The sequence below is a fragment of the Balaenoptera ricei genome, chromosome 6 (assembly GCF_028023285.1).
Source record: "Balaenoptera ricei isolate mBalRic1 chromosome 6, mBalRic1.hap2, whole genome shotgun sequence".
Lineage (NCBI taxonomy): Eukaryota > Metazoa > Chordata > Mammalia > Artiodactyla > Balaenopteridae > Balaenoptera > Balaenoptera ricei.
The window spans coordinates 32,344,599-32,356,773 of NC_082644.1; positions in this window are offsets into that span (position 1 = coordinate 32,344,599).

Consider the following 12,175-nt stretch of genomic DNA (forward strand, 5'->3'; position numbering starts at 1 on the left):
TGACACGCAGCGTAAGTGTCTCTGGCTTCTGGCAGGTCCAAAGAGACCTAGCTACCTCCCTGGCTCTTCCCTCATTCAACTTTTCTACACAGGGTGCTCTGCGTGTAGTGAAATGCCTAGACGAAAGAGTGCCCTAGGTCTCCTAGGGTCCTGTGCCTCTCCCAAAAGCCTGAATTGTTCCACAGAAAACAGTGTTGTAGTGGAAGTTGCAATGCAATCTGCCTTTAATCTTGAGATACGGTGACTTGTTATGAGGTCCTAGAAGGACTTGTAAGCAGAGAGTTTTTCTCAGTACAGCTGAGACTAGGGTCACGAGGACGATTTCCATGGTATGCTGGATTTTCTAGAACTGTGTTCATGAAACCTTTCTGTAGCTGGGGATACCTAGCTCCCCGAATGAAGCGTGCAGTGTGTTACCCTTTACTCCGCCTACCCATGGGCACCCTGACAGGCCTACGGGTCTGACTGTGGCCCAGCAAGCCCAGGGAAGCCTTGGAGTACTCAGTGTCCTTGTACGGAAACGAGTGCTGCCGCGAGGGCTCTACGAGTCCTGAAAAGCTTACTAGCGTTCAACTAAAGCAGAAGAGCGACTAAGGCCTCATGGAAGCCTTTGCACGCCTACTCCACTGCATGGCGTATCAGGGCCCTCCTTCGAAGCGAGGGCTCACTTTGAGTTTCCCTTTAGCTAGAGAACAGGACAGGATGAGCTCTGAATCAGAAACTGGAATACGTGTTTCTTCGTGAAACCTCTTTTTCCCTCTCACAGCCATGCCTGTCGTGAGTATAAGCCCGACACCAACAGTGTTTTTCAGTTAGCTTCTAGGCGCATAAAAGGAGCTTTCATGATGGGACAGCAAGGCTAGCCCCATCAGGTCCTGTTTCCAGATTGACACACAGCATAAGTAGCTGTGGTTTCTAAGAGGTCAAAAGAGACCTGGCTACCTACTTGGCTCTGCCCAGAATCAATATTTCTGCACAGGGTGTTGTACGTGTAGTGAAGTGCCTAGACAATAGACTGCCCTAGGTCTCTAAGAGCCCTGTGCATGTCCCAAAGCCTGAAGTGTTACACAGAACACTGTGCCGTAGTGGAAGTTGGAATGCAAGCCGTCTTTCTCCTTGAGATACGGTGACTTCAGGTACGAGGTCCTCGAAGGACTTCAAAGCAGAGAGTTTTACTCAGTACAGCTCAGAATCGGCCGATGAGGCAGACTTCCATGGTTTGCTGGCCTTGCTAGAACCGTGTTCCTGAGGCTGATGGTGAGCTGAGGAAATCTAGCTTTCCCAAGAAAGAGTGCAGTTTGTTATCTTTCACTCGGCCTAAAAAGGGGCACACTGAAGGGCCTACGGGTCTGAGTGTGGCCCAGCAAGCCCAGGGGAGTCCTGGGGTACTCAGAGTTCTTGTACGCAAATGGGTACTGACACGAGTGGGCCTGGAGTCCTGAGAAGAGTAGTACCTTTAAACTAATGCAGGACTGCGACTAAGGCCTCAAGGAAAATGCTGCACAACTACCCTTCTGGAGGGCAAATCAGAGCCTTAGGTCGAGGGTAGGGCGCACGTTGAGATTCCCCTTAGCTCTAGTGCAGGGCAGGATATGCTCCCCACCAGGGCCTGGAAGCACCCTCTTTCTTTGGAGAAAACTCATTTTCTTCCAGAGCCATGCCTGGAGTGAGGACAAGTCCGACAACCACAGTGTTTTTCAGGTAGCTTCAAGGCCGCATGAATGGAGCTTTCAAGACGGGAAAACAAGGCTTGTCTCCTAAGGCCGCCATTTCCAGGCTGACACGCAGAAGAAGCATCTGTGGTTTCTAGCAGGTCAAAAGAGACCTAGCTCCTCACTGGGTCCTTGGAGAATCAACTTTTCTCTGCAGGGTGTTCTGCGTGTAGCGAACTGCCTAAATGAAAGAATTCCCTAGGTGTCCTGGGCTCCTGGGCATCTTCCAAAAGCCTGCGGCGTTACACCAGAAAGTGTGCTCTAGTTGCACTTGGACCACAAGCCGACTCTCTCCTAGAGGTTGGTTGACTTCAGCTAGGAGCTGGTAGAAGGAACTGTAAGCAAAGAGTTTTCCTCAGTACAGCTCGGACTACTGTAAGCAGGCAGACTGGCATGGCATGCTGCACCTACTACAACCGTGTTCCTGAGGCTGTTGGTGAGCTGAGGAAATCGAGCTCCCCCGAGGGAGCGTGCATCATGCTGCCCTTCACTCGGCACAGACACGGGCACTCCGAAGGGCCTACGTGTCTGAATGTTGATCTTCAACTCAGGGGAGCCTGGGGGTTACTCAGTGTCTTTGTACGGAAACGGGTGCAGACGCAAGGGAGCAGGAGTCCTGAGAAGATTAGTACCGTGAAACTAATGCAGAAGTGCGACTAAGGCCTCATGGAAGCTGCGCACTCCTACCCTGCTGCATGGCATATCAGGGCCCTCCTTCGAAGTTAGGCCTCACGTTGAGATTCCCTTTAGCTATAGAACAGGACAGGATGAGCTCTGACCGAGAAACTGGGATACCCTGTTTCTTCGTGAAACCTTTTTTTCCCTCTCACAGCCATGCCTGCCGTGAGTATAAGGCTGACAACCACAGTGTTTTTAAGGGATCTTCAAGGCGCATAAGAGGAGCTTTCAAGGTGGGAAAACAAGGCCAGTCCCATCAGGCACCATCTCCAGGATGACACTCAGAGTAAGTGTCTCAGGGTACTGGCAGGTCAAAAGAGACCTAGCTAGCTCCCTGGCTCTTCCCTGATTCAACTTTTCTACACAGGGTGTTCTGCGTGTAGTGAACTGCCTAGACGAAAGAGGGCCCTAGGTCTCTGAGGGTCCGGTGCCTCTCCCAAAAGCCTGAAGTGTTCCACAGAAAACTGTGCTGTAGTGGAAGTTGCAATGCAAGCTGCCTTTCTCCTTGAGATACGGTGACTTAAGCTATGAGGTCCTAGAAGGACTTGTAAGCAGAGAGTTTTTCTCAGTACAGCTCAGACTAGGGCAACGAGGACGACTTCCACGGCATGCCTGACTTTCTAGAACCGTGTTCATGAAACCTTTCGGTAGTTGGGGATATCTAGCTCCCCGAGTAAAGCGTGCAGCGTGTTACCCTTCACTCGGCCTACCCAGGGGCATCCTGACGGGCCTACGGGTCTGACTGTGGCCCAGCAAGCCCAGGGAAGCCTTGGAGTACTCAGTGTCTTTGTATGGAAACGAGTGCTGCCGCGAGGCATTTAGGAGTCCTGAAAACCTTACTAGCGTTCATCTAACGCAGGAGAACTTCTAAGGCCTCATGGAAACTGTTGCACGCCTACCCCGCTACTTGGCATATCAGGGCCCACCTTGGAAGTGAGAGCTCCCTTTGAGTTTCCCTTTAGCTATAAAACAGGACAGGATGCGCTCTGACTCGGAAACTAAAATACCCTGTCTCTTCGTGTAACCTCTTTTTCCTCTAACAGTCATGCCTGCAATGAGTATAAGCCTGACAACAACAGGGTTTTTAAGGGAGCTTCAAGGCGCATAAGAGGAGCTTTCAAGGTGGGAAAACAAGGCCAGTCCCATCAGGCACCATCTCCAGGTTGACACGCAGCGTAAGTGTCTCCGGCTTCTGGCAGGTCAAAAGAGACCTAGCTACCTCCCTGGCTCTTCCCTTATTCAACTTTTCTACATAAGGTGCTCTGCGGGTAGCGAACTGCTTAGATGAAAGACTGCCCTAGGACTCCTAGGGTCCTGTGCCTCTCCCAAAAGCCTGAAGTGTTCCACACAAAACTGTGCTGTAGTGGAAGTTGCAATGCAAGCTGCCTTTCTCCTGGAGATACGGTGACTTCAGGTATGAGGTCCTAGAAGGACTTGTAAGCAGAGAGTTTTTCTCAGTACCGCTCAGAGTAGGGCAACGAGGACGAATTCCATGGTATGCTGGACTTGCTAGGACCGCGTTCATGAAGCCGTTGGCGAGCTGGGGATATCTAGCTCGCCCAAGGAAGAGTGCAGCGTGTGACTCTTCACTCGACCTACGCAGGGCCACCCTGAATGGCCTACGGGTCTGAGTGTGGCCCAGCAAGCTCAGGGGAGCCTGGGGGTGCTCAGGGTCCTTGTACGGAAACGAGTGCTGCCGCGAGGGGGTCTACGAGTCCTGAAAAGCTTACTAGCGTTCAACTAAAGCAGAAGAGCGACTAAGGCCTCATGGAAGCTGCTGCACGCCTACTCCGCTGCATGGCATGTCAGGGCACTCCTTCGAAGCTAGGCCTCACTTTGAGTTTCCCTTTAGCTAGAGAACAGGACAGGATGAGCTCTGAATCAGAAACTGGAATACGTGTTTCTTCGTGAAACCTCTTTTTCCCTCTCACAGCCATGCCTGTCGTGAGTATAAGCCCGACACCAACAGTGTTTTTCAGTTAGCTTCTAGCTTCTAGGCCCATAAAAGGAGCTTTCATGATGGGACAGCAAGGCTAGCCCCATCAGGTCCTGTTTCCAGATTGACACACCACATAAGTAGCTGTGGTTTCTAAGAGGTCAAAAGAGACCTAGCTACCTACTTGGCTCTTCCCAGAATCAATTTTTCTGCACAGGGTGTTGTACGTGTAGTGAAGTGCCTAGAGAATAGACTGCCCTAGGTCTCTAAGAGCCCTGTGCATGTCCCAAAGCCTGAAGTGTTACACAGAACACTGTGCCGTAGTGGAAGTTGGAATGCAAGCCGTCTTTCTCCTTGAGATACGGTGACTTCAGGTCTGAGGTCCTCGAAGGACTTCAAAGCAGAGAGGTTTACTCAGTACAGCTCAGAATCGGGTGAGGAGGCAGACTTCCATGGTTTGCTGGCCTTGCTAGAACCGTGTTCCTGAGGCTGATGGTGAGCTGAGGAAATCTAGCTTTCCCAAGAAAGAGTGCAGTTTGTTATCTTTCACTCGGCCTAAAAAGGGGCACACTGAAGGGCCTACGGGTCTGAGTGTGGCCCAGCAAGCCCAGGGGAGTCCTGGGGTACTCAGAGTTCTTGTACACAAATGGGTACTGACACGAGTGGGCCTGGAGTCCTGAGAAGAGTAGTACCTTTAAACTAATGCAGGACTGCGACTAAGGCCTCAAGGAAAATGCTGCACAACTACCCTTCTGGAGGGCAAATCAGAGCCTTAGGTCGAGGGTAGGGCGCACGTTGAGATTCCCCTTAGCTCTAGTGCAGGGCAGGATATGCTCCCCACCAGGGCCTGGAAGCACCCTCTTTCTTTGGAGAAAACTCATTTTCTTCCAGAGCCATGCCTGGAGTGAGGACAAGTCCGACAACCACAGTGTTTTTCAGGTAGCTTCAAGGCCGCATGAATGGAGCTTTCAAGACGGGAAAACAAGGCTTGTCTCCTAAGGCCGCCATTTCCAGGCTGACACGCAGAAGAAGCATCTGTGGTTTCTAGCAGGTCAAGAGAGACCTAGCTCCTCACTGGGTCCTTGGAGAATCAACTTTTCTCTGCAGGGTGTTCTGCGTGTAGCGAACTGCCTAAATGAAAGAATTCCCTAGGTGTCCTGGGCTCCTGGGCATCTTCCAAAAGCCTGCGGCATTACACCAGAAAGTGTGCTCTAGTTGCACTTGGACCACAAGCCGACTCTCTCCTAGAGGTTGGTTGACTTCAGCTAGGAGCTGGTAGAAGGAACTGTAAGCAAAGAGTTTTCCTCAGTACAGCTCGGACTACTGTAAGCAGGCAGACTGGCATGGCATGCTGCACCTACTACAACCGTGTTCCTGAGGCTGTTGGTGAGCTGAGGAAATCGAGCTCCCCCAAGGGAGCGTGCATCATGCTGCCCTTCACTCGGCACAGACACGGGCACTCCGAAGGGCCTACGTGTCTGAATGTTGATCTTCAACTCAGGGGAGCCTGGGGGTTACTCAGTGTCTTTGTACGGAAACGGGTGCAGACGCAAGGGAGCAGGAGTCCTGAGAAGATTAGTACCGTGAAACTAATGCAGAAGTGCGACTAAGGCCTCATGGAAGCTGCGCACTCCTACCCTGCTGCATGGCATATCAGGGCCCTCCTTCGAAGTTAGGCCTCACGTTGAGATTCCCTTTAGCTATAGAACAGGACAGGATGAGCTCTGACCGAGAAACTGGGATACCCTGTTTCTTCGTGAAACCTTTTTTTCCCTCTCACAGCCATGCCTGCCGTGAGTATAAGGCTGACAACCACAGTGTTTTTAAGGGATCTTCAAGGCGCATAAGAGGAGCTTTCAAGGTGGGAAAACAAGGCCAGTCCCATCAGGCACCATCTCCAGGATGACACTCAGAGTAAGTGTCTCAGGGTACTGGCAGGTCAAAAGAGACCTAGCTAGCTCCCTGGCTCTTCCCTGATTCAACTTTTCTACACAGGGTGTTCTGCGTGTAGTGAACTGCCTAGACGAAAGAGGGCCCTAGGTCTCTGAGGGTCCGGTGCCTCTCCCAAAAGCCTGAAGTGTTCCACAGAAAACTGTGCTGTAGTGGAAGTTGCAATGCAAGCTGCCTTTCTCCTTGAGATACGGTGACTTAAGCTATGAGGTCCTAGAAGGACTTGTAAGCAGAGAGTTTTTCTCAGTACCGCTCAGAGTAGGGCAACGAGGACGAATTTCATGGTATGCTGGACTTGCTAGGACCGTGTTCATGAAGCCATTGGCGAGCTGGGGATATCTAGCTCGCCCAAGGAAGAGTGCAGCGTGTGACTCTTCACTCGACCTACGTAGGGCCACCCTGAATGGCCTACGGGTCTGAGTGTGACCCAGCAATCCCAGGGGAGCCTCGGGGTACTCAGGGTCGCTGTACGGAAACGAGTGCTGCCGCGAGGGCTCTACGAGTCCTGAAAAGCTTACTAGCGTTCAACTAAAGCAGAAGAGCGACTAAGGCCTCATGGAAGCTGCTGCACGCCTACTCCACTGCATGGCGTATCAGGGCCCTCCTTCGAAGCTAGGCCTCACTTTGAGTTTCCCTTTAGCTAGAGAACAGGACAGGATGAGCTCTGAATCAGAAACTGGAATACGTGTTTCTTCGTGAAACCTCTTTTTCCCTCTCACAGCCATGCCTGTCGTGAGTATAAGCCCGACACCAACAGTGTTTTTCAGTTAGCTTCTAGGCGCATAAAAGGAGCTTTCATGATGGGACAGCAAGGCTAGCCCCATCAGGTCCTGTTTCCAGATTGACACACAGCATAAGTAGCTGTGGTTTCTAAGAGGTCAAAAGAGACCTGGCTACCTACTTGGCTCTGCCCAGAATCAATATTTCTGCACAGGGTGTTGTACGTGTAGTGAAGTGCCTAGACAATAGACTGCCCTAGGTCTCTAAGAGCCCTGTGCATGTCCCAAAGCCTGAAGTGTTACACAGAACACTGTGCTTTAGTGGAAGTTGGAATGCAAGCCGTCTTTCTCCTTGAGATACGGTGACTTCAGGTACGAGGTCCTCGAAGGACTTCAAAGCAGAGAGTTTTACTCAGTACAGCTCAGAATCGGCCGATGAGGCAGACTTCCATGGTTTGCTGGCCTTGCTAGAACCGTGTTCCTGAGGCTGATGGTGAGCTGAGGAAATCTAGCTTTCCCAAGAAAGAGTGCAGTTTGTTATCTTTCACTCGGCCTAAAAAGGGGCACACTGAAGGGCCTACGGGTCTGAGTGTGGCCCAGCAAGCCCAGGGGAGTCCTGGGGTACTCAGAGTTCTTGTACGCAAATGGGTACTGACACGAGTGGGCCTGGAGTCCTGAGAAGAGTAGTACCTTTAAACTAATGCAGGACTGCGACTAAGGCCTCAAGGAAAATGCTGCACAACTACCCTTCTGGAGGGCAAATCAGAGCCTTAGGTCGAGGGTAGGGCGCACGTTGAGATTCCCCTTAGCTCTAGTGCAGGGCAGGATATGCTCCCCACCAGGGCCTGGAAGCACCCTCTTTCTTTGGAGAAAACTCATTTTCTTCCAGAGCCATGCCTGGAGTGAGGACAAGTCCGACAACCACAGTGTTTTTCAGGTAGCTTCAAGGCCGCATGAATGGAGCTTTCAAGACGGGAAAACAAGGCTTGTCTCCTAAGGCCGCCATTTCCAGGCTGACACGCAGAAGAAGCATCTGTGGTTTCTAGCAGGTCAAGAGAGACCTAGCTCCTCACTGGGTCCTTGGAGAATCAACTTTTCTCTGCAGGGTGTTCTGCGTGTAGCGAACTGCCTAAATGAAAGAATTCCCTAGGTGTCCTGGGCTCCTGGGCATCTTCCAAAAGCCTGCGGCGTTACACCAGAAAGTGTGCTCTAGTTGCACTTGGACCACAAGCCGACTCTCTCCTAGAGGTTGGTTGACTTCAGCTAGGAGCTGGTAGAAGGAACTGTAAGCAAAGAGTTTTCCTCAGTACAGCTCGGACTACTGTAAGCAGGCAGACTGGCATGGCATGCTGCACCTACTACAACCGTGTTCCTGAGGCTGTTGGTGAGCTGAGGAAATCGAGCTCCCCCGAGGGAGCGTGCATCATGCTGCCCTTCACTCGGCACAGACACGGGCACTCCGAAGGGCCTACGTGTCTGAATGTTGATCTTCAACTCAGGGGAGCCTGGGGGTTACTCAGTGTCTTTGTACGGAAACGGGTGCAGACGCAAGGGAGCAGGAGTCCTGAGAAGATTAGTACCGTGAAACTAATGCAGAAGTGCGACTAAGGCCTCATGGAAGCTGCGCACTCCTACCCTGCTGCATGGCATATCAGGGCCCTCCTTCGAAGTTAGGCCTCACGTTGAGATTCCCTTTAGCTATAGAACAGGACAGGATGAGCTCTGACCGAGAAACTGGGATACCCTGTTTCTTCGTGAAACCTTTTTTTCCCTCTCACAGCCATGCCTGCCGTGAGTATAAGGCTGACAACCACAGTGTTTTTAAGGGATCTTCAAGGCGCATAAGAGTAGCTTTCAAGGTGGGAAAACAAGGCCAGTCCCATCAGGCACCATCTCCAGGATGACACTCAGAGTAAGTGTCTCAGGGTACTGGCAGGTCAAAAGAGACCTAGCTAGCTCCCTGGCTCTTCCCTGATTCAACTTTTCTACACAGGGTGTTCTGCGTGTAGTGAACTGCCTAGACGAAAGAGGGCCCTAGGTCTCTGAGGGTCCGGTGCCTCTCCCAAAAGCCTGAAGTGTTCCACAGAAAACTGTGCTGTAGTGGAAGTTGCAATGCAAGCTGCCTTTCTCCTTGAGATACGGTGACTTAAGCTATGAGGTCCTAGAAGGACTTGTAAGCAGAGAGTTTTTCTCAGTACAGCTCAGACTAGGGCAACGAGGACGACTTCCACGGCATGCCTGACTTTCTAGAACCGTGTTCATGAAACCTTTCGGTAGTTGGGGATATCTAGCTCCCCGAGTAAAGCGTGCAGCGTGTTACCCTTCACTCGGCCTACCCAGGGGCATCCTGACGGGCCTACGGGTCTGACTGTGGCCCAGCAAGCCCAGGGAAGCCTTAGAGTACTCAGTGTCTTTGTATGGAAACGAGTGCTGCCGCGAGGCATTTAGGAGTCCTGAAAACCTTACTAGCGTTCATCTAACGCAGGAGAACTTCTAAGGCCTCATGGAAACTGTTGCACGCCTACCCCGCTACTTGGCATATCAGGGCCCACCTTGGAAGTGAGAGCTCCCTTTGAGTTTCCCTTTAGCTATAAAACAGGACAGGATGCGCTCTGACTCGGAAACTAAAATACCCTGTCTCTTCGTGTAACCTCTTTTTCCTCTAACAGTCATGCCTGCAATGAGTATAAGCCTGACAACAACAGGGTTTTTAAGGGAGCTTCAAGGCGCATAAGAGGAGCTTTCAAGGTGGGAAAACAAGGCCAGTCCCATCAGGCACCATCTCCAGGTTGACACGCAGCGTAAGTGTCTCTGGCTTCTGGCAGGTCCAAAGAGACCTAGCTACCTCCCTGGCTCTTCCCTCATTCAACTTTTCTACACAGGGTGCTCTGCGTGTAGTGAAATGCCTAGACGAAAGAGTGCCCTAGGTCTCCTAGGGTCCTGTGCCTCTCCCAAAAGCCTGAATTGTTCCACAGAAAACAGTGTTGTAGTGGAAGTTGCAATGCAATCTGCCTTTAATCTTGAGATACGGTGACTTGTTATGAGGTCCTAGAAGGACTTGTAAGCAGAGAGTTTTTCTCAGTACAGCTGAGACTAGGGTCACGAGGACGATTTCCATGTTATGCTGGATTTTCTAGAACTGTGTTCATGAAACCTTTCTGTAGCTGGGGATACCTAGCTCCCCGAATGAAGCGTGCAGTGTGTTACCCTTTACTCCGCCTACCCATGGGCACCCTGACAGGCCTACGGGTCTGACTGTGGCCCAGCAAGCCCAGGGAAGCCTTGGAGTACTCAGTGTCCTTGTACGGAAACGAGTGCTGCCGCGAGGGGTCTAGGAGTCCTGAATACCTTACTAGCGTTCAACTAAAGCAAGAGAGCGACTAAGGCCTCATGGAAGCCTTTGCACGCCGACTCCGCTACATGGCATATCAGGGCCCTCCTTCGAAGCGAGGGCTCACTTTGAGTTTCCCTTTAGCTATAAAACAGGACAGGATTAGCTCTGAATCAGAAACTGAAATACCCTGTCTCTTCGTGTATCCTCTTTTTCCCTCACACAGCCATGCCTGCAATGAATATAATGCTGACAACCACAGTGTTTTTATGGGAGCTTCAAGGCGCATAAGAGGAGCTTTCAAGGTGGGAAAACAAGGCCAGTCCCATCAGGCACCATCTCCAGGTTGACACGCAGCGTAAGTGTCTCCGGCTTCTGGCAGGTCAAAAGAGACCTAGCTACCTCCCTGGCTCTTCCCTTATTCAACTTTTCTACATAAGGTGCTCTGCGGGTAGCGAACTGCTTAGATGAAAGACTGCCCTAGGACTCCTAGGGTCCTGTGCCTCTCCCAAAAGCCTGAAGTGTTCCACACAAAACTGTGCTGTAGTGGAAGTTGCAATGCAAGCTGCCTTTCTCCTGGAGATACGGTGACTTCAGGTATGAGGTCCTAGAAGGACTTGTAAGCAGAGAGTTTTTCTCAGTACCGCTCAGAGTAGGGCAACGAGGACGAATTCCATGGTATGCTGGACTTGCTAGGACCGCGTTCATGAAGCCGTTGGCGAGCTGGGGATATCTAGCTCGCCCAAGGAAGAGTGCAGCGTGTGACTCTTCACTCGACCTACGCAGGGCCACCCTGAATGGCCTACGGGTCTGAGTGTGGCCCAGCAAGCTCAGGGGAGCCTGGGGGTGCTCAGGGTCCTTGTACGGAAACGAGTGCTGCCGCGAGGGGGTCTACGAGTCCTGAAAAGCTTACTAGCGTTCAACTAAAGCAGAAGAGCGACTAAGGCCTCATGGAAGCTGCTGCACGCCTACTCCGCTGCATGGCATGTCAGGGCCCTCCTTCGAAGCTAGGCCTCACTTTGAGTTTCCCTTTAGCTAGAGAACAGGACAGGATGAGCTCTGAATCAGAAACTGGAATACGTGTTTCTTCGTGAAACCTCTTTTTCCCTCTCACAGCCATGCCTGTCGTGAGTATAAGCCCGACACCAACAGTGTTTTTCAGTTAGCTTCTAGCTTCTAGGCCCATAAAAGGAGCTTTCATGATGGGACAGCAAGGCTAGCCCCATCAGGTCCTGTTTCCAGATTGACACACCACATAAGTAGCTGTGGTTTCTAAGAGGTCAAAAGAGACCTAGCTACCTACTTGGCTCTTCCCAGAATCAATTTTTCTGCACAGGGTGTTGTACGTGTAGTGAAGTGCCTAGAGAATAGACTGCCCTAGGTCTCTAAGAGCCCTGTGCATGTCCCAAAGCCTGAAGTGTTACACAGAACACTGTGCCGTAGTGGAAGTTGGAATGCAAGCCGTCTTTCTCCTTGAGATACGGTGACTTCAGGTCTGAGGTCCTCGAAGGACTTCAAAGCAGAGAGGTTTACTCAGTACAGCTCAGAATCGGGTGAGGAGGCAGACTTCCATGGTTTGCTGGCCTTGCTAGAACCGTGTTCCTGAGGCTGATGGTGAGCTGAGGAAATCTAGCTTTCCCAAGAAAGAGTGCAGTTTGTTATCTTTCACTCGGCCTAAAAAGGGGCACACTGAAGGGCCTACGGGTCTGAGTGTGGCCCAGCAAGCCCAGGGGAGTCCTGGGGTACTCAGAGTTCTTGTACGCAAATGGGTACTGACACGAGTGGGCCTGGAGTCCTGAGAAGAGTAGTACCTTTAAACTAATGCAGGACTGCGACTAAGGCCTCAAGG